The sequence below is a fragment of the Callospermophilus lateralis genome, chromosome 2, assembly GCF_048772815.1.
Source record: "Callospermophilus lateralis isolate mCalLat2 chromosome 2, mCalLat2.hap1, whole genome shotgun sequence".
NCBI lineage: Eukaryota > Metazoa > Chordata > Mammalia > Rodentia > Sciuridae > Callospermophilus > Callospermophilus lateralis.
Genome location: NC_135306.1, coordinates 161,039,418 through 161,061,427, shown reverse-complemented (window position 1 = coordinate 161,061,427; position 22,010 = coordinate 161,039,418). Strand labels below are relative to the sequence as shown.

Here is a 22,010-nt window from a genome sequence, read left to right as displayed (position 1 = left end):
AACTGAATGATATAAATGAAAACCCTCCCCTTGTTTACCTGCCAGGTGAGGAGAGAAAAGAACCCAGTACAGATAATTTTTTAAAAAGATAATATTGAAATAGTAAAACAGGCTAAATGAATCTGAGCTGTTAGAATTCAGTTTTGCAGTTTTCCTGGGTTAAGCAGTGGTGGGAGGGAAGACAAGGAGTTTCCAGAGTGCTGGCAATGACCTTGATGTGGGTGGTGGTTGCATGGGTGTGCTCAGCGAGACGCTTGTGCTGGGTGACCTTTTCTGTATGCACATGTTCCATCAACAAAAAGTGGGAAAAATATGATGTGTGAAAAATAAAGTTGGAGCCACCATAGAAGGAGTGAAGCTTTCTCATAATGCACAGAGTGTCCTGCTTTCTTCTGCCCTAGGGACACAGGTGTGGCTTTCAGTGTGTATGTGTGTGAGCTGGGCACGCGGCCCTCTTCTTCCATGAGGAGCTTCCTGGCTTACATATTGCAACATTTTGGTGGGAACTGGAGTCTAAGCCAATGGACCTGAATGGAGCAGACCTGCTTCTCAAGACAGTGAGTGGCCTTCTCAACTGTTTCATGCCTTAGACTGGAAGATACCCTTCCTTCAGAGAGAGTGAAGGACCAAAGCCGGTGAGAAATTCCACCGTGGATTTCTCTGAGGATGCACTGAGCCTCTCATGACTGGCAACTTATTACAAATGTCACAACTTATCTGCAGCTGGAAGGATAATTTAGCAAACTCTGCGTCTGCCAAATGAGGATGTTTGCATTTCGTACCAGGCATCCTGTTCATGTGTGAACAGAAGCCATCAGGGGAGGAAACAAATGATTAACCTTAAAAACAGACACATAAACAGAACCACAGTGGATGGATTCTGCAGAAGGCCGCCCCTGCTGTGGACATCAGCCCACATCTGGTTTCTCTGCTCTGGCTGTTCCTGTAAATGACTTCCCTTCTCTATTCCCTCCCTGGCTCTCTCTACCTGTTTTCCTTTATACAGAAGCCAGCAGTGTGGCAAGAGCCTCCTGTTTGTGTTCCTAAGCAGTCCTTCCTCAGAGAGACTCAGGGACCAAGGCCTCTCAGAGGTCAGGCATGCCGCTGCCGGCCTGCCTGGCCCAGGAGCGCCCCAGACAGACACTGGAGATCTTTCCCCTGCCTTTGGAACCAAGTCAGAGAGTGTTGGTTTAAGCTTGTTTGCAAGGCCCCAGAAGCACATAAATCCCACAAGCCTCGTCTCACCTTAGAGATATGCCTTATTTATGCAGCCTGAGCCTCACTTTATGTGGTGCTGAGCTGACCTCAGGGGTGGACACTTTGTCCTCAGCCAGGCTCTGCACTCAGCGCCATGGGTGTGTTCTTGCAGACTTTCTGCTTTGGTAACGTCTAAGCCTGACTCCTGACTCCTTCCACTGACGGTCTCCTCCTTCATGACCCTTCAGAGCATTCCATGAGGCAGGAGGCAAGAAGCAAGCAAGACGGGAGACCTTAGGCCTTACTGAAGCTGCATGTACTACAGGAAGCAGAGTCAAGTGGAAAAGAAAACAGGCATCATGGCCCTTGGCGTCCGGCACCTGGAAACACAAAGCCAAGCCTCACAGGCTCTGCCCCAGCAACTGGAAAAAGGCTGTTGGTGATGCCGATAGCTGACGTTGGTTCTGGGCCTGTGTCAGCTCTATCATTGCTGTGACCAAAAGACCTGAAAAGAACAACTTAGAGGAGGAAAAGTGTATTTGGCTCACAGTTTCAGAGGTTTAGTCACAGTTGGTCAACTCCTATGGTTCTGGGCCCCAGATGAGGCAGAACATCATGGCAGAAGGATGTGGCAGAGGGAAGTCACTCGGGAAGGACATGGCAACCAGAAATTAGTGAGAGAGCTCCACTCACCCAGGACAAAATATAAACCCCAAAGGCACCTTCTAGTGATCTACTTCCTCTAACCACATCCTACCCACCCTAGAGTTACCACCCAGTTAAATAATCCACATAAGTGGATTAATCCATTGATTAGGTTACAGTTCTCATAATGTCACCATTTCACCTCTGAACATTCTTGCATTGTCTCACACATAAGCTTCTGGGGGACACTTTATATCTAAACCATAACAGGGCCTTTGGGTTCTTATGCCCTTTTCCCTGGGTTTTCTCACATGCTTAGGCACTGTGCAAACAGCCCTTGTTGAATTTAGGAGTGAGAAATAAATGGCTTCACATGGGCCTGTGCTGGGGAAGATGCATTATTGTATAATCTATGTAGATTGTGTCTTGGAATAGTGTGCTCATGAAAGAGTCACATTTTAGAAAATACTGTGCTTTGGAAACCCAGTGAATCACTTCTGAGGCTTTAATAAAGAGTGACTGAATAATAGAATAATATTAACTTTTACCACTTCATCAAGTGGGTATTTTCACCCTTTAAAATGAAGCTGGTCAGATCCGAGGTTCTGTGAGATTTAAATATTTCCTTCCCTCTGTTACTTATTCATTCTCATTGATGTCTTGGTTAAATAGTTACAGGGCTTGAAAAGTAATAACACTGAATTTTTTCTAACATAGACTGTTAGAGCCCTGTGCACACCAGAGTATGAGACTGATGTTTGTTGAATAATTGAGCGCAGTAATGAATTCTGACTTCTATCCTCTGAACACGAGATTGTTGTCAGGTCTGGGAGAAATGGCGCACTTAGGGCTCCATGGAATGGCCATTTGTTTATCTCTGAGTGGAAATCGGAGAGAGAGCCGCTAGGGCACCATCCAGGCCCGGCCGCCCCTGGAAGCCAGTCTCCTTGGAGCTGTTCTTCTGCTGGCATCCAGGCTGAGAAAGGTGTTGCACTGGGGCCTCTGTCGGGCCAGAGGCTGTCCAAGCTGCATCCCTGCGGTATGTCTGGCTGCCAGCCAGGCACAGTTCTGAGGGAAGAGGGGAGAGCCTGGTGCTGGGCTTGGCATTGTGCCTTCTCCATTTGTACAGAAAACATAAGAGAAGGAGACCCCTGCTCCTTACCTGCTGAAATGCACTGTCCAAAAGGGAGTGGGGAGAAGGTGGGCAGGAAGCTGAAGCTGGCTGAGCCTGACTCTGCTGTGCGTTAGAAGGGGGTCCCGTCCTTGTCACTGTTGCCACTTCAGACTGGCTCCCTCCTTGCTGTGGGGGCTGTCCTGTTGTTGTGCGATAATTGCCTGCATTTACCAGCATCCTTGGCTTCTGGCTTCTACCCATGGACGCCTGTAGCATACTTCCCGGGGCCCCCTGAGCTGTATGACAGGTCTCCAAACATGGCCAGTGGCCCGTATCAGCTCATTGTAGCCTCCCTAGTCTTGAGGGGCAGCGCTGCTGTTGCTATTTTCCATGTAAGGAAATGAAGCCTTGGAGAGGTTCTGACTATGCCCAGAGCCTCCGGGGAAGGAGTGGTAAAACTAGGACTCGAAACCCGTGTCTGTCCCCCAGGGTGCGGGAGCCCCTCTCCAGCGGGCCAGCCTGTTGCATGTTCCTGGTTGAGGTGCCGTCTAGCCAGATTTCTGCTTTTCTAGGAGGCTGGGCTGCGTCCTTCCTCCTGTGGACCTGTGACTTCTTATCGATGCTCTGAGACCCTCTGTGCGGTTGCTGATGAAACCTTTCTGCAGAAGTGAATGGGACGAGGACATAGGTGGAGATGCTGAGTTTCCACCAAGCTTGACCTCTCCTTTGGCTTTTTTTTTTTTATTCTGTAGATTTTTTTTTGTAGATTCTATTATTGGATAAATATTAAAACAATATTTAAATATACAAGAGAGTTTTTAACTTTTTTTTTCTTTCTCAGTCTCACCTAGGTCTAGGTGCTTATGTCTTTGATAATTGGAATTATTAAGTCCTCTGAGACTGGGGGCTATTGGGAGCCAACTGCTGTATCCCTGGGAGGATTATATCTGCCTGAAGCTGCCATCGGCACATTGACTGTGCCTGGTGTTGGAGACCCTCTTCACCCCCAATACATTTCTCATTTCCTGTGCGTCCTCCAATGCCAGCCGTGTCAGAGGCTATCTCAGTACTAATTGGGGTAACAGAGGTTTGAGCCTTTCTTGGCATCACATCTGGGGCTCTGGGTCCAGTCAGAGCTTGGTTCTCCAGGGATGAGGCAGGGCTGAGGGAACCATGCAGAGGACCAAGTGGATAAGTTGGGTGGTGCTTCCTGGAGGACAAGCCACAGGCCTGGAGTTCAGGAGTCAGGGCTGGAGCAGAGCAGAGTCCCAGATGGGCAGAAGGCAGGGAGAGCAGGGGGCGAGCAAGAGTCCACCATCAGGAAGGACAGCCCACCAGGAGGCAAGATGGAGCTATGCAGCACGGCCTGCAGGGGGAGCCACGCTGATGGGGCTGCACTTTTCCCAGGATGAGTGTCCTGAACCCACAGGGGAAGGAGGGAGGGAAGAGGCTGCAGTGAGGGGTGAGAGGGCCATGGGCAAGGCTGGAACTTGAGTGAAGATTTTATTCCTGATTAACTTGCAAAACAGGTCTGGACAGCGGTATAGACCAGGACTGGTCCATGCTAATGTTCATCGACTTGACGTCCTGCCAGCGGACAGGGATGCTAACTGCATTTGGTGGCTCTTTGAGCCAGAAGGGGGAAAAAAAAAAGCATGGAGACAGACAACTGGCCTTAAATTTTGTCCTCAAGAGTAAGCAGAATGGCAGTGTCATAAAGCTGGTTTTCACAGTACCAGCTCAGCGGGGGACCATGAGGACTGGAGGGTACACATGAAAACTACCGGAACAAAGCCAGAGCCCTGGAGGGGGTCGCTGCTGTCTGAACATGGCAGCTAAAGGCACAATGTACTCTCTGTTTTTGTGAATTATTATTTATGGTGTCAAAAATTTGAAAGATAGAGGAGGTGTTAAGAATATAATAATGTAAGGGAAAACATTTTGGCATATTTCTATTTAATCTTCGACTACAGCTATAATTCAGATTCTACTACAGTGGATTCTCTCTTCACCCATGTCAATCAACTTACCGATTCACAAGTGTTCTCCATTCTCCTCCTTCTGTGGAACCCACGGACACTCCCAGCTGGCAGGGCCACCAGTGCTCCCTTGAGCAGCAGCCCTAGCCACCTGGGTGAAGTCCTGCTGTGGTCAGAGGGATGCTGTGTTTCCCAGCCCGTCTTGTGCTGCCTGGGCTTGTTATCGTACTTGCATGATTTAATTAACTATTGAATGACCCAGTAAAAGATGGGTGAACAAAGAGTTGTTTCCTAGGGAAAACCAGGCTGCCCACATTAAATGATTTGATTAAACAATCATCACTCGCAATAATGATGTCAAAATAGTGTGGGCAAGGTGACTGATGAAGATTATAATAGATTTGTACCTAATCCTAGAAAGATTTGGCTCTGATGGCTTCATGGATGAGCTGAAGTTTCTTTTCTTTTCTTTTTCATGTTTAAGGCAAAGTATCCATTTTAAGTTAAGTTCTCTATTTTTAAATCAAACCTAAAAATCATAGACGATATATCAAGAGTAGGATTAAAAAAGAAGAAGAAGGAAAAAGAAAAGATGTGGAACTTCGTCCAGAGATGCAACTCTAATAGAGTCTTTGGCCCTGCATCAAAAGATGAGCAAGGAATGTTTTAAACTGAAATAGTGTTGGGATTTACATTGTGATGCATTTAATTTTGGCAACCCCTGCTTCGTCCAACTTTTTTGTTTTATAAACTAATGAGGTGGTCCTGCCCATGTCAGCTAAGACTTGTTACCTGAAATACTGTATTTTAGGTGCTTTTTGGGATCTACTCCCTTCATAAACTCCTGCAGGAACAATGATCTTGCTGACATTCACATGAGAACCCTTCAAGGTATTTTTTCATCTAACATAGCTTTATGCATCAGTTATCTTGTGCCAAACACTGACCTGGTTTCAGATATGTGTAAATAGAACAGGCCAGGTCCTTGCTTTTATGGAGCTGAATTCGTGTGTGTGTGTGTGAGTGTGTGTGTGTGTGTGTGTGTGTGTGTGTGTGTGTGTGTGTATTGGGGGCAGGAGGTAAAACATAAATAAAAAACAAGAAGAATTTAAGTGATGATACAGACCATAAAGAAAACAGAACACAAAAACTTTTAACAGTGACTGATGAGCGGGGAGGGGTTGAGGTGTTCCTACTGGGTGGTTGGAGAAGGCCTCTCTGTGTTAGATGATGATTGAACTGAGGCTTGAGTGACAAGGGTCTGGCCAATGAGGGAACAGCAGGGGCTAAGATCCTGAGGTGAGAATGGGCCTGGATGTAGGCAGGTGCAAACTGAGCGACAGGAAGGTTGCAATAAGCAGGACCAACAAGGCCTTGGGGACCTTGCAAGTGAGTGGATGTTCTACTGCATGAGCAGGGAGACTTCTCGAGTTTTAAGTGATATGATCTGGCTTATGTTTCTTGAAGTTTGCTCTGTCTGCTGTGGTTGGTGCGTTGCAGGGGGCTTGTGGACAGCAATGAAAATGGTCCGATTAAAGGGGAGTCATTGGGATGTCCAGGCTAGAAGTGGGGGGACTTAAACCTCTGTGGTGGGGACAGCAGAGACCAAACACTGTAGGATCCTCACCTGGAAGTGAGGCTTGGCATCTCCCCAGATGGCTCTGCCCTCCCTCCTGCCGTAGTCCTTCCCTCTCCCACCCGCTTTAGAAGGGCCCTCCACCTACTCTGCAGTGTTGCTCAGAACCTACTGGAGACAGCGAGCTGCTCATTCTCCAAAAAGACACCAGGAATCCCCTTCCTGCCGGAGAACCATCTCCTATTTTATTTTGTTGGCATGCCCCATTATTGGAGTGGGTAGCTAGCTATGCTGGATATGTTTGGGCTTGTGATCTGAATAATACCTCAACTTTCTAGCAATCAAGCAAGGTCATAACATTTTTTTATGGCTGTATTCCAAAAACAAAGCTTTAAAATTATATGGGAAAGTGTTTGCAAAGACGCGTTCTCCACATTTGTCCATTCATTCAAGTGAGCTCCTGGCTCTTCATTCCTTGATGTGTATTCTTAGGTGAGTTATTTGACCTTCCTGAGCCTCAGCTGCCTTGGCTGTGAGACAAAGATACTGAAAGCACTTATGTTTTAGGATTACAAAGTTGTAATGGAAAAATAGATGTGATATGCTTTGCAAAGTGTCTACTTTGGGAAGAGCAGGCTCCTTTTATGGTGCCACCCTTTCTGTTCTGGCATGTTCCTAGCAAAAGTTATTTGTACTAAGGGACCTCTGAGAGCCTCGGCTACCTCTTATGCAATTCAGGATTCACAAGGGCTTTCGGCTTGTCCTGGCAGGTCTTCATGTTTTTCCTATTTAGATTTGCCTTGGTGCCCTGGGGCACTAGTCCTTTCTTCTGAGTTGTCTCCGCTTGGTCCCTGGTGTTTTCTAAGTGTGTTTACTTTGATGGAGACTTTTGCACCTTTCTTTCCTGACTGTGCTTCATCTTAGCTTCCACTTATGACTTTTTGTTCCCAATGAATAAATGGATATGGCTGTTTCAGAGTGGAGCTCATTGGTTTCTTCTGGAAGCCCGACAACCTTGCTTTTGCAGATTCCTTTAGTCCCTGGCTTGATGGTTCTTGATGTGTAGCCTGTGGGACCTCATCCCACTAATTATGCCCTTGCAAATATTTAAATCATTGAGGAAGTTCCTGAATCCCCTGTTGGAGTCTGATCACTTTCATTACCGACACAGTCAAGGCTCTGAGGAGTACTTCAGCAGAGAAACATGCTTGAATTTGTTTAGCCTAAACATACCTGTCCACCCTCTGAGAAGAGGCTGCTCTTCAAACTTTTTTCACTGCGTGGACTTGAGGAATCAAAATTAGAAGCCTAAGGCTTGAAACCCCCAAGTCTGGACTCTCTGCTCAGAAGTTCAAATTGCTAACAGATTGCTGAACCTGATTTCTAATACCCTTTGATTCACATCTCTTGGGTCGATGGAAATTTTTTATTTAAGATGTAATTTCAGACTTTATTGAGACACTCCTCATCCTCTTCCTTCCCTGGGCAAAGCCAAGGTGCTCTCAAAGATTCATGTTAGGGCTTCTATATTCATATGCTCAAACCACAGAGTGCATATTGGCTTATAACTCCACGTTATTGCATTTTCCTTTGGTGGAATTTGGTGTCTGATTTGTGATGCTCCCAGGTAATCATGGTTGGGGTTGCAAGATTAAAATACTTCTCCTCTAGTGAGAACATGGGTCTTATCCCAGCTTTGAATAATGGTGCCATGGACTGGATTCATTTGTTTGACGTGGCCACAGTGATAATGACCCCTAGCTGAGGAGCATAGGGACTGACAGAAGAGTGCTGCTATGAAATCTACTCTGGTCCTTGGCAGAGTTGAAAGAAAAAAAAAATGGGGAAAGGGTGTTTAGAAATGTATGTGTGGCAGATGCCAGGGAGAAAAAGGAGAGCTGCAAGCCATTACGAAGCATGACTCTGTGTCTGATCTGGTTCAACCTTCAAGATGCTTCTTGTGCGGCTGAGTCACATCTAGGTAGTGGTCGCTGCAGTCGGACAGATGGCAAATTGGAGTTGAGCTTTGTAGGGCACAAGGATAGTTCTGGTCCTCTTGGATGTGGCAACCCTGGGAAAGGCCCCTTGGCATGGGTTATGATTCCTAGGCAGCAAACACAGACTGGGGTCACATAGGATCCTGAACTAGAGGTGCTGGGGAAGGGACCCAGTGCCCAGGCTCAAGTGTTTGGTTTTCTTACATTGCTCTTTACCACAGTAGCGGTTTTTTTTTTTTTTTTTAAATAAGAACTTAAATATTATCTTTCTGTGTTCAGATCTTAGTCTGGGATTTTATTTCTCCTCTATTCCTCTTATTCTTGATGTTGCTGATAATAATAATAGTTTCCTATAAGACTTGCAATACTCTAAGTATGGTGCCAAGTTCTTTATATGCAGACCCTCATTAAATCCTTGCAGCAGCCCTCCAAGTGACTTTTGTCAATCCCATTTTACAGATGAGAAAACAGAGGCACAAGCAAGTTGAGTAACTTGGCCTCTGGGATCTGGACCAAGGCAGTGCTATCCCTGAGCCAGGCTCCTCCCCATTATGTCATGGCCTCTGTCTGCTGCTACACGCTGGGACATGAGAATGAAAGGGGGGAAATTTGTATTTATTCTTTGGTAACCACCTGGGAGGCCCAATGGTAGTTGTTCCCTGTGAATTTCTTCCAGAAGACAGCTGGAGCTACTGATAACCAAATTTCGATTGCGTCACCAACAGCCATTGGCTGAGCACCACTGTGTTCTGGAGACTGTTCTAACAACATCCCACATGAGCACTTCTTCCCCTGACAGTTCCGCAAGGTGACAAACAGATGAGAAAACTGAGGATTCAAAGGCTGGAAAACCTTGAAGTCTCAAGGAATGTGAGGATGTGGTATCCTGAGTGGTCTCTGCCCTTAGGTTGCAAAGAAAAACCAAATAAAAACATCTGCCTAATGGAGGGAAATTGTCTTGCGGAGACCCCAGGGAGTAGAAAGTCAGGCTGCTCCCCCCTGCCCCCCCCCCCCAGGGCTGCCCCTCAGAGCCTCAGGACAGAATCTTTCCTGGCAGTTTGCTTCCTCTGCTCCTGGCTGGGCCCCTTCTTCCCCCTGCTAGCAGCATTCCTAGCTTCTCAGATACGGCAGTTGGCTTCCAAACAGGCAGGCGTTGGGTACCAGCGGTGCCTTGTGTGAAGCCCGAACTAGCAGAAAAGTGACCTGGAAGGCAGCACCTGGTGTCTACTAATTTCTGTGCAACCACTCCCTGACACTAGGCTGGCAGGAGGTCGGTGCAAGTGCAAGTAGCTGCTGGATCAAATGCGTGGGCCTTGCCCAACACCAGCATGCCCGGTGCTCTTAAATACTACTATACAATTTGGAGTGATTTTTCCCTTGCTCTGCAGGCATTTCTTCCTCTTCTTCTTCTTTTTTTTTTTTTTTTTTTCATTTACTAACTAATTCTGGTTGAGCCAATAAAACAGCATCACACATTATTCATTTTAGAATTTAAACATCAAATTTTGAGTCAATGCTAAGTGGATCACAGGCACTCTTTCCCTCTATGAGAGATGAGCTTTTCATTACCAGTTCTGTCAATCTGAATTGCCTGTAATAGGCAGGCCTTGTTCCTTCGGCTCAGCATGGCTCTGGATGCCAAGTGAGATTGTCTTGCTAGTGGAGGGGAGTGAATCCTGGAGGTCACCCTCTATATTTCCGTGGCTGTGGCATAGCCGGTGCCAGCCAACACGCTTGGTCCATCTGATCTGCTGCCCTAGAACTTTGCTATCAACCTTCCCAGGGCACAGATTCTGGGGTGAAAGGGTGAAGTGAAGTTGTGCTGAATGATTAAATGAATGTGCATCTGAAAGTGCCCAGCAAGTGCTTTGAAGCCTAGAGATTATCTGCAGACTGTGTGCAGAGCCATATGAAAACCAACTCCATTGGGAGGTTTTAGATCTGCTTTGGGAAACACACAGAAATGGCTCAGCAGAAGAGCTTTTGCAGCCTGAAGTTTGCTCCTTTGAGTGAATCCATCAGCTTTTTAAAACCCAGGCTGTAATAGGTTATACCCTGGGAGAGGGTTTTCAATACATCCCCCATCTGGCAGGACTAATTGTGTTTTGCCTGCAGTGCTGGATTGGTGCTCTGAGCCTGGGAAGAGGGCCTGGAAGGTATTCATGCCTGTAAATGTCATTGCTTGTGGCTCTTTGATGCTAGTGGGTCTTTTCCGACACCCAGCTCTTGCAAATGATTCATAGGATATATTTCATAATTGAGCAGCCAAGAGTTCCTAGGACGACAGCTGAGGTGCCCTTGTGTGGCCAAGGCATGTGATGGAGGGCTACCACCTCATGTTACTGACCTGGCTCTGACCTTCCTGGTGATAATGGCCCCCCAAGGAGATAAGTGAGATGGACCTAAGATGGCCATCTCTTTATGGACACTTACTGGACCTAAGAGCTGACCTGTATCTGCTCTTCCCTACCTTAGTGGACGCTCTGCCTTTTCCCCATTGCCTCTCCTGCCTCCCATACTGGCCAGAGCCCACCTCTTGGGATGGGACTTTGAGGGTTGGTGAGCATGACTGTATCAGAGTAACGATGCTTTTACCTCTTTTTTCCAACCTTGGATATGCCACACAGGCCCTCCAACAGTCCAGGTTGAGTTGCCTCTGTTTACTCAAGGAGACTCAGGTCTAGACAGCATGATTTATAGAAACTACAAGTGAAGGACAACTCAAGGCTTTGGCTGTGTCTTCTGGGACGGACCTTCTGGGAAGGGCTGTCTCTGGCACACAAGTCAGAGGACGCCCCACAGAGAGCTTGCATTCCCTGTACCTCCGTTCACACCGTTGTCCATTTGGAAACAACTATATCTCTCCCTATATATCCCTGGACTGTGCTGGGGAGCTCTATAGCTGGGCCACCACCCATTTGTCAACTCATTAATGTGTTTTGCCTTTATTACATCAGCCATTTGCTATATTCTTGTATTATATATGAGGCATTATACATATATTTACATAGATAACCTATTTAATTCCTAACAGTCCTAGGAGGTTAACCATCATCTCAGTTAATTTTGTGCTGCTATAGCAGAATACCTGAGATTGGGTGATATATAATGAACAAAACTGTATTGCCTCATGGAGGCTGGGAAGTCCAAGATCTAGGGGCCAGTGTGTGGTGAGGGCCTGGTTGCTGCGTTATCCCAATGGCAGAAGGTGGAGCTGGGAAGAGAGAAAGGGAACTAAACTTGTCCTTTTGTAAGGAACCCACTCCTGTGATGACAGCCCACTCTCATGATAATGGTAATAATCCATTCACAAGGACTCTGCCCCCAGAAACCCCTGTGACCCATGCACCTCCCTATAGGCTCCCAACACTATTGCATTGAGAATGAAGTTTCCAACACATAGTTTTGGTGGGTAATAGGCAGGTTGTGAGGCAGTGTATAATATTGGTGAGGACCCCTGAGGCTGGAGTTAGACTCTATGTGTCTAAATCACAGCTTGGACCACCATCAGCTCTATGAGTCTGGGCAGGTGCTTGATATAAACTTTCTATGTCTCAGTTTCTTATCTGTGAAATGGGATAATAACAACATCTACCTCATTAGGTTGTTAGAAGGAATAGGAGTTAACACATATCATGCTTACTGAGTAGGGCCTGGCATTTGGTAAATGTGTTGGTCGGTTTTTCATTCCTGTGACCAAAATATCTGAAAAGAACAATTTAGAGGAAGAAATGTTTACTTGGGGTTACTGTTCCAATAGTCTCAGTCCATGGTCAGCTGATTCCTTTGCTCTGGGCTGGAGTTGAGGTAAAATATCATGGCAGAAGGGCGTGTTGGAGAATAGTTGCTCATCTCTTGGTACCTGGGAGGTAGAGAGAGAGAGAGTGCATGTGAGAAGCCAGGGACAAGATAATCCTCAAGGGCACATTCCCAGTGACCTACTTCCTCCAGCCACACCCTACCTGCTATAGTTACCACCCAGTAGTTCATATTAATCCATCAAATGGATAGGTGACAACTTTTGTAATCTAATCATTTTACCTCTGAACATTCCTGCATAGCCTAATACATGGGAAGACAGCTTATATTCAAACCCTAAGAGTAAATACCTGTATAAGCATTTGGTATTAGTAATACCATCATTGTCTTACAAATGAGAAGTCTGAAGCCCAGAGAAACTAAAAATCTTCCCGAGGTCACCAATGTTAACATGGAAGAGCTGGTGTTAAAACCAGGTCTGACCCAGAAGCTTCACCATGCTGAACTAAATGCAGTTGATCATATATTTTGAGAGAGAGAGACCTGCCGTGGAGATTAAATATTCACATGGACTGGCATGGATAGTGTGGACATAAGTGGATATTTTCCCCTTTATGAAAGGCTCTTGCCCATATCGGTGAGGTTCCACTGACATGAATGGGTTTCAACTTTCTGCCTCCTAATCCCATTCCAGCACCATATCCTTGAGACCCCACCTGACTCAAAGAATGGAACTTCAAGAATTCCAATCTCTCGCCTTTCAGTTTGTTAATAGCAGTCTACTTCCACGAGTCCATACGATTGATGGCACTGAATGAAATAAACCAGTTTTCATCCCAGAGCGTGGCACATGGTTAATGCTCAATAAATGTTAGCCACCCCTACAGGATATATATCATTATGAAATATATCCTATGAATCATTTGCAAGAGCTGGGTGTCTTTCCAAGTTTAGGTTGAACTTCACTTTGCCTGGATAATTCTCTACATCAGTGGATTCTAATTTTGTCCCATAATTTATAGGGTAAACCAAGCTTCCTTCCTGTTCTTTGTTACATCCCCCAAAAGAAGCTCCACTGTGGTCAAGGACAAAAGTGTTTGGGAGTTTGGGGACTGAATTGGAGTTTTTCTTGTGAAGAGCAAAGAGGTTAAAGCTCTTGTCTTTTGTGGGGGCTGTCTTTGGATCTTACTCTTCTCTCTGATGAGCATGGTCTTTTAGAAGCCCATGCGGTGGTCCATGTGGGATGCAGCTCACCACTGAACTTGGCCATCTCACCTTTAGAAGGGTCTCAGTTAGGTCCAGAAGAAAGGAAGCTTGGAATAAAGAGACCAAGTTAGCTCCACCATAAACTTTGTTGCCCAGGGCCAGGAGTTCACACATGAGTTAGAGGCCCATACCCAAATTTCTAGTAGTTAACAGTACCTACAGTGTACCAAATATTTCTCCCTTGATTCTCCAAACAACTATGTGGCATGAAGAAACAGGAGCCCCAAAAAGATGTCCACACTCTTGTCTTTAGAATTTGTGCACATAGTTTATTACATAGCAAGGGGGAAATAAGTTTGCTAACCAGCTGACCTTGAGTTGGGAAGATTATCCTGGATCATCCAGGTGGACCCAGTATAAACATAAGAGAAAAGAGACGGGTAAGAGTCAGTGTGGCTCAATGTGGGAAGGACTTGTTGGAAGGACTCCTTGACTATGGTGATTGAGGAAAAGGACTGTGAGTCAAGGAATGCAGAAAGTTTACAGAAACTGGAAAGGGCAAGAAAAAATGGATTCTTCTTTAGAGCCTGCAAGAGGAATCCAAACCTACTGACACATTGATTTTAGCCCAGTGAAACCCATTTCAGATTTTCAATCTCCAAAACTCTAAGATAATAAATTTTACATCACTGTTTGTAGTAATTTATTATAACAGCAATAGGAAACTAATAAATCCTATAAAATGGGCATAGTTATTATATCCTGAAGTTTGAGAGCATAACTAACTCGTGCAGGGGTAGGCTTATAACACTTGAGCCAGGGCCCCATACCCAACTTTCGATCACAGAGCCTGTGCAAAAACTACCTTGCTTTCCTATTCCCTACCCCAGCTATCATCTAGACCATGACCATTTTTAGCACTTTATTCTGTGTGGACTTTTCCCTCATAAATCTGATGTCTCTTTTCATCAGAGACATGAGCCCACATGCCAAAGAATGGAGGAGAGAGGCCCAGCTTGTGGATGGATCGGCCAGCTTGGTCATACCTGGAGCTCTTGTGTGGCCCTATCTCAGATGTGGCATGATGGGGTTTCTGGGCAACGCTTGGGTTATTGTATAATTCTGTTCTTGGTAGCCATTTGTATGTGGAAACCTTGAAGCTCAATGCTGAATAAAAACCATGCAGAGGCTCAAATGAGGGCAGGGAAAAGTCATTATAAGTTGTAGCCAAAACAATTGAAAGGATATTTGGATGAATGAGTATTTTCAATGGATCTCCAACCTTACTCATTGAATGTAATTTATTTGTATTATTATTTCCTAAACCTAAATAATATTGATGTAAGAGAGAACTACTTTTACAATAATTCTGTGAAGACAAACCTTTCATAGGAGTAAGAATATGAAATGTTTTTTAAAAGGGGCTAGGTGGGGAAGATCCACAGCATTCACTATTTACCATGAATAAAAACAAAACCTGGAGTGGCTTAGGGAAGCAAAAGAGAAGAAGGCTGAAGACAAATGGAAAGAAGTGAGGATGTGTGATCTTGCATGGGCAGACAAGGTGACAAAGGGCGAGAGAGCACCTCACGGGGTGTCAGGGCTGAGCATTCCAAATGTGGCAAGTCCAAACTGTGATGTGCTCCAAGGGTGAGATACAGACCCCACTAGAAGACTTCAAATTTAAAAAAATAGCATAAAACACCTCAGTAATCACTTTATCTTGATAGAGTCAGCTGCCCGGATCTGTGGGATCCACAACCCAATCACTTCTCCTCTGAACCTTCTTGCATTGTCTCACACGTGAGCTTTTGGGGGACACCTCACATCCAAGCCATAACAAACAGACTATTTTTTCTATGGTCGTTCTCTAAATAATACAGTAGAACAAGTATGTCCACAGCATTTACATTGCACAATTGTATGAGGTATTACAAGCCAGGAGGATGTGCATATTACATACAGACATTACACTGTGCGGTTTGATACAGAGATTTGAGTATCTGTCGATTTTGGTGGCTTAAGATTGGTCTTAGAACTAGTCATCTGTGGATCTTGAGGGGCGACTTTACAAGTAAAGTGATAATATTTTAGATGTTAGTTTAAATAAAATATTAGAATTAATTTCATTTTTTTTTGGTACTATTTTTTTAGTGTGGCTACTAGGAGTATGTGGTTTGTGTTCTAGCAGACAGTGCTGATCTAAAGGGCAGAAGTGGGACCCATGGCCTAATATAAATAGGGAGGCAGTTTGGCTCCTTTGGAAGGAGATCATCTAACTGTTGACTATACCAAAGAAAAAAGATAGCGAGCTCCCTGCCTCCAGGGAAAGGTAGGTGGAAATAGAGGCCAAGGTGCTCTTCTTGGGACCTTTGCTGGGTAGTGGTCATAGGCAAGCCTGGTGTCCCAAGGACCCAGAGTATAGCTACACCCAGGGCAGAGTCAGCCCTGGGAGAGGTACTGCGCCAGGCCACCTCAGGAGTGCTTCCAATGCTTGCAGGACTATGAAACATAAATGGATTTTTATACATTACGTATATTCTTTCTTTCAATTTTGTGTTTTTCATGATTCTTCTCGTGTCCTTGGCAAAGTGCCCCAGTCTTCCTTCTGAAGTCTGGAGGGGGTGCGTCTTGTTCAAGGAAGCATAAAGCTCCTCCATGCTCCCGGAGGCCTCTGTGACCTCTTTGATGCCAAGGTCAAGCCCTGCATCACTGTGCACTCCAGAATGACCTGTCTCAGAGATCCTTCAGCAGAGCCTACCCTCACCCACCCGGGGCAGTCTGCCTTTCCACTGTTCTGTGACCCAGGGGACCTGCGGGCTCCTGCACACTTCTCCTCCAACATGCTGCACAAGTACTAGAGCGAGGGCCCCAGGGGACTGGGCTATTTGATGTCCCTACACAGCCCAAGAGGCTTTTGACATTTACTGAACCAGTGATCAGCATAAGCTATTCACTTATGCATCAAGAAGGAATTCAAAACCCTGTAGAGCAGAAATGCTTCCAGGCTGTGGAGCAGAACTCATTTGCACGATGTGATGTTCTAATTACAAAATGGAGACTGCACTCTCCCCACGCGTCTCACTGCCCATCCTTGGAAGCAGGGCTCCTGCATTTCTCTACCAATAGGCAGCTGCTCTGGCTTTCTGCCCATGTAGGCTGGCTTTGCCCTGGGTGTAGCTGTACCCTGGGCCATTGGGACACCAGGCTTGCCTGTGACCACTACTCAGGCAGATGGGGGACCCGATGGTCCTCAAGGAATTACAAGTTAGAACAGTTTCTGCATTCTAGTGGGATCTGGGCAGGAGCTTTATGTGCCCTCCATCATTTGACCCTCAGGACCGCCTGATGGGTACATATTACTATCCTCAATAAATGGAAAAGGAAGTGAAGCTCAAAGGGTTAGGAGGCAGGTCATTTGTGAGCCTCAGGGCAGAGCCATAAAGACAGGCTTGTCTGACTTCAGAGCCCCACCTGTAACCACCATAATCTACTGTTTCCGCGTCCTAACGAGAAGGAGGAAAAGAAAGAGGGAAGAAGGGAAGAGGGTAGGGGAAAACAGACGTGCTCATCCCTTCATCCCACCTCCCCTCACTTATTCATCAGGTAATGGTCCCAGGCCCTTGGGAAGAGGTTTTAGTAATACAGGTAGGACCAACCCCTGCCCTGAAGACTGTCGTGGAGCAACACAGTTAGGCTTGGGGCTCCTGGTGGAGCCTGCATGGGACACAGCAGGGGTACAGTCTGGAAAACAGTGAGTCCTTCCTTGGGGTTGGGTGGGGTGTGTGCTTAAGTAGAAGTCACTGGACTTGGATTTGGGGAGCAGCTGGCACTCAAGGTATCACATAAGGAAAGGCCCAAAGATGGGGCTCATTGGGAGTCATTGCTGGGGGAGGACAGTGGTGTCCAAGGAGGCCGCACTGGGAGAGGCCTTGGCCATCACACCAGGTCCTGGGGAGGGGCCTGGCAGGAGCACTTCTCCCTCCCCCCAGTGACTCGGCTGTTACACCAGTGCCTTTTCACAGGTGCAGCAGCCACTGTCAGCACAGCACGGGTCTTGGCCAGGTGTGGGGGAGGAGCCACTAGGTTTAAGGAAGGCATTTAGTCAGATTTGCCTTGGGTTTGAGGACTGGTGCCCAGTACCGTTCAGCTTCCTGAAACCCAGACCAACAGCAGGATGAAGAGAAAAGGCAGGATTCCTGTTGGCTGTCAAGCATCTCTCTGCGGAGGGAGTGGAGATTTATTGAGTGTTAAATGTCAGTATCGATGTAATAAAGATGGTACACTGTAAGTAATAAGCACTTTCCAGGTGAGGGACCATTTTCAATAAGTTGTCAACCTGTCTAGGACTATGAATTATTTTTTTTTAAAAAAAGAAGAAGATGATGAAGAGAACCCATTTGGAGATATTTAACTTTCAGATCTGCTCTTCAGCTCTGTCCCTCCTTGACGGGAGCACCCGTATCCTGTGGTGCCCAAGGTCGCTGGAGCTTGCACACCCCTTATCTCATATTAAACAAACAAACCAACCAAACCCCCAATGTTCCTTTTTTTTTTTTTTTCCCTGTGATAGGAAGTGTCTGGGTGGTGGGGGGAATGGATTTCTGAACTTCAGAGGGCCTTGCTAGTAACACACAGAGAAGCATCTGGAAGTAAATGCTGGTGTGAAAGAAGGCAAGAAGGGCTGGAGGTGAAAGGCCTCGGGGTGGTGCCCAGGCATCTAACAGTTGTGGTCCACTGTCTTGGAGGTCAGCTCCCCCTCAATGGGCAATGCATAATTTCAGATAATTCCCCAGCTCTTGGGAGAACAGAGCCCTCCTTGTGAATCCCTGCTTATTCCCAAGGACTCAAGGCTGCTGCAGTCTGGCTGGGCACAAATCATGAGCCACTGAAGCAGGAACAAACTTTATTTCCCAACTCCCAGGAACGCCATGCACACGGCCTTCTCTCTGGACACACCACACCAGCTGGAAATCCCTCCTCTGGCAATTCCTCCTCCTGCACTTCCCCAACCAAAGTGAACTCTCCGGGAATCCCCCCCCCCCCACCAGCTCCAAAGTAGCAGGCTGAGGAGGACAGCAGGGGTCTAATATCCAATTGAATACACATCTTAACATAACCATTATCATCTCAATGTCTCAACCAAAAATGCCATATGGCTCTCAGCACAAGGCTAGATCTGCAACCTGGGTTTCTATCTTCCCTTGGACCATCTCTGTCATGTGCTCACTTGCTGATAGTCCAGAGAATTCATGCACACAGTAGGCCTTCTGAAGAAGATTTAGTAGGGACAAATTAATCGATTCCAAAAGCCTCCAAGTTCTTAAAATATTGAGCAGGCCACTTTACCTTGTGAAATTTTACTGCTCCGTCTTTCATATGGTGCTCAGGTCATATTGTGCAGGCCTGACCCTCACTGTCCGCCCTTCTCTTTTTCAAGCTCTTCCCATGTGCGGTCTTTCTCCCTGGCCTTGCAAAGGCCAACTCCTTGCCTTGTCTGCTGCTGGAGCCACAGCTGGTGCCCTGATCCTGGGGCAGTGTGTGTGCTCTCCTGCCACTCAGTTCTCACCACCACATGGGTCTTGCAAAAACTGCTCTCCCAGGAAGGTTGAAATTCTGCTGTTATCCATCAGCATCTCAATAATGCTCATTCCTTTTTTATCTTCTGAGATCCCCATAACGATGGTCCCATTTACTGATGGGGAACTGAATCCTTGAGTGACTTGCCCATAGTCTGATAGGGCCCTGGCTCTGGCTTCAGAATCAGGACTCATCTGGGCATGGCCAAGGCTGAAGGTTACATTTGGGCTGGCTAGCCTTGGCCACTCCTAGCTGTAGGACCCGGGCTCTGCCTTTAGTTAGTGCTCTGATTAGTGTGCTCCACTCCAAGGGTTCCAGCGTGGCTGCTCCATTTCTCTTCTCTTCTCTTAGGCCTGGGCCTGGCTTCTCTCCCTCCCCTTTGCTAGGGTTGCTGAGGTCTTCACCTAGTTTAGGTCCTGCCCTTCTATTCCATCCATGTGTCTCTTGTTCAGCCAAGTCACGGGACATGTTGTTTTCTGCACACTCTGTCTAGCCCAGACCATCATCTAAAAACAGCAGAGAGACCCTTGGGTATTTTCTTAACATTTCACCTGGCTATTTTTTAAATGAAGCTAATTTATCAGATCTAGCCAGAGTCTCTTGGTCAGCAGAGGCCTGTTACAGTTTTCAGAGCTCTATCCTAAAGACTACAGGCTCGGGTGGGCAGCCTGACTCCAACACAGAGCTACCCCGTGACTTTAGACAATACATATTTTTATTCCCCCTCCTCTGAGCTTCTGGTTCCTTGTGTGTAAATGCAGATCACAGTGGTCACCTCACTGAGCTCTTGGCAAGATTCAGTGTGGGCTGTGTGGAATCATAATAGGTGTGAGGTTACACGCTGGACCACTGGACTCCATCCATCCAATCATGGGGCTTTGCCCGGAGCCTCCATTTCTATTTGCATTTGCCCATGTGCTGTTCATGGCTTCTCATTTAGAGCTACTTAATTATCCCTCCAAATAACAAGTGAGAAGGAGCCTAAATACCAACTCACCCAATACCACTCACCTGTGGATGTTGAGCTCATTGTTTAGTGAGGATACTTGGGTGAAGCTCCTGTCACCTGCCCTGCAACTCATTAGCATCACCAAGACCTGGCGAAGACCTGGTGTTAGTGCTCTGATCCTTTCAGGGACCTGGATCAGGAGAGGAAAAGTGTGTTTCAGAATGGTCTTGTGGGCTGACTTTCCTCAGCCCCCTGTGTCCTGGGCTCCCAGATTCTTTGTGCAACAGACCAAAACAGGGAGAGCTGGGGTGGGAGCATGTTCTCAGATCCATCAGCCATTGGCTCCTCCAGAATGAATGGGCTATTTACTCTCAGAAGAACATCCTGTGGACATTCTCTCTTTCAACAGCATGTCTTATGCCTGCTCTAGCAGTTGGTTATACAGAGGTGACCACTCAGCTCCTAGTGTGATGTGATGGGGGAAACAGCTGCAGTCTGATGAAGACTATGCCGTGACAGAGGATGGTGTACCAAGACCAGAGAAGGGTCTCCCACAGCCTGGAGGGCCAGGGGGAGCTCGTGGAGGGGCCCCTAGAGCTACAGTGGGAGGATGCACACAATGGAGTGGGGCTGAGAATTAGTTGGGAGAAGGGGCCGTCTAGGCAAAGGGAGTAGCTAGAGTGGAGGCACACGGGCAAAAACAGTGGGGGCCGGGGTGCACCCACAGGAAGGTAGTCAGGTTTGGGACTCCTAAGCTTCTCATGGGTTCAAGAAGAGAACTGTGAGCAATGGACTGAATATGAGTGAAGGCCTGCTTTTCAGATATGAATGTGCACATAAATCACCTTGGGTGTTTGGGATTGGATTGGCTGGGCCGGGGTCCAAGAGTCTGCATTTCTGATATGTTCCCCGATGGAGCCCATGCTGCTGGCTTGTGGACCACGCTTTGGGTAGCACAGATAGACCTGTAGCAGGCAGGACAAGTGATGTGCATCGGACCTTGGAGCACTTTATTCTGTCTCTCCTGTGAATGGAAGTTTGGCTTCAGCTAGTTCCATAGGTTGCTGAGACCTGGTGTTGGGTCAATGTGAAGGCCCTCTTTGTTAGTTTTCCTGGGATACTGGATTGTATTCATCCTCCTGTTGACAACATTTATACTCCGTGGCCAAGTTTCTGGATTCTCACTAGAACAGAGCAAGGACCTCCCTCTATTCTATGGAAATTCAGACTGGTGTTACTGTCCCCATTGCTTTTTGTCTGTGTGACCATAAAGGGTTGGGTCTCACCCCACCCATGGTGAGCCTAGGATGCTGTCCCCATCCTCCCAGCCTCTGTATTTCTCCTTATGTGCAACAGTCCAAGTTCACCTCCTGCCCTGCCCTGTAGCCTCTAATTCCCTTGCCCACTGACTCCAGGAGGCTGTGAACCCAGACAGAGAGCTCTAGTAACTGGACCTGTGAGTGTGTGGAAAGCATATCCCCAGGACAGAGCTGAGTGACCAGCACAAGTGTCCCAATCACACGAGGCTGCAGAGCTGGGGGAGGGTGATGGATGGGGCCCGCCTGGTCTTCCAGTACTCTCTATTGCATGTAGGCTATTCAGCAGCCCTGCTAGAGCCAAATGCTCATTTTCATATGGCTGTGTTTTCTGTATCAAAGACCCTAGTGGAGGGTCATTTTCATCCAGTCTCATGCAGAAACAGAGTATTGAACACCCACCGTGGGCCCCAGGAATCAGGTGCCTTCTTCAGAGTCCTACAACCCAACAGTGAAAATAGGCAAGAACACCAAGAGCTATAATTTGGTGTGGCTAGAGGGGAAAACAGGGGTTCTCGCAACCTCTTTTCCCCTCTGTTAATTCTGTTCAATGAGCTACATAATTCAAAGAAACGTATTTAAGCTGTGCTTTGAAGGATCCCTTCGCTCAACAATACTGATGGGCCTGACACTGAGCTATGCATGTGGATATAGTTGAGATAGGACAAACCAGGGCCACTTCCTGAAGGGCC

General features: G+C 46.8%; 1 protein-coding gene across 1 annotated transcript in view; it reads left to right on the top strand.

Annotated features, from left to right (window-relative positions):
- Galnt18 (polypeptide N-acetylgalactosaminyltransferase 18) overlaps positions 1-22,010 on the top strand; it is a 333,826-nt gene that overhangs the window by 114,663 nt on the left and 197,153 nt on the right. The window lies entirely within an intron of this gene.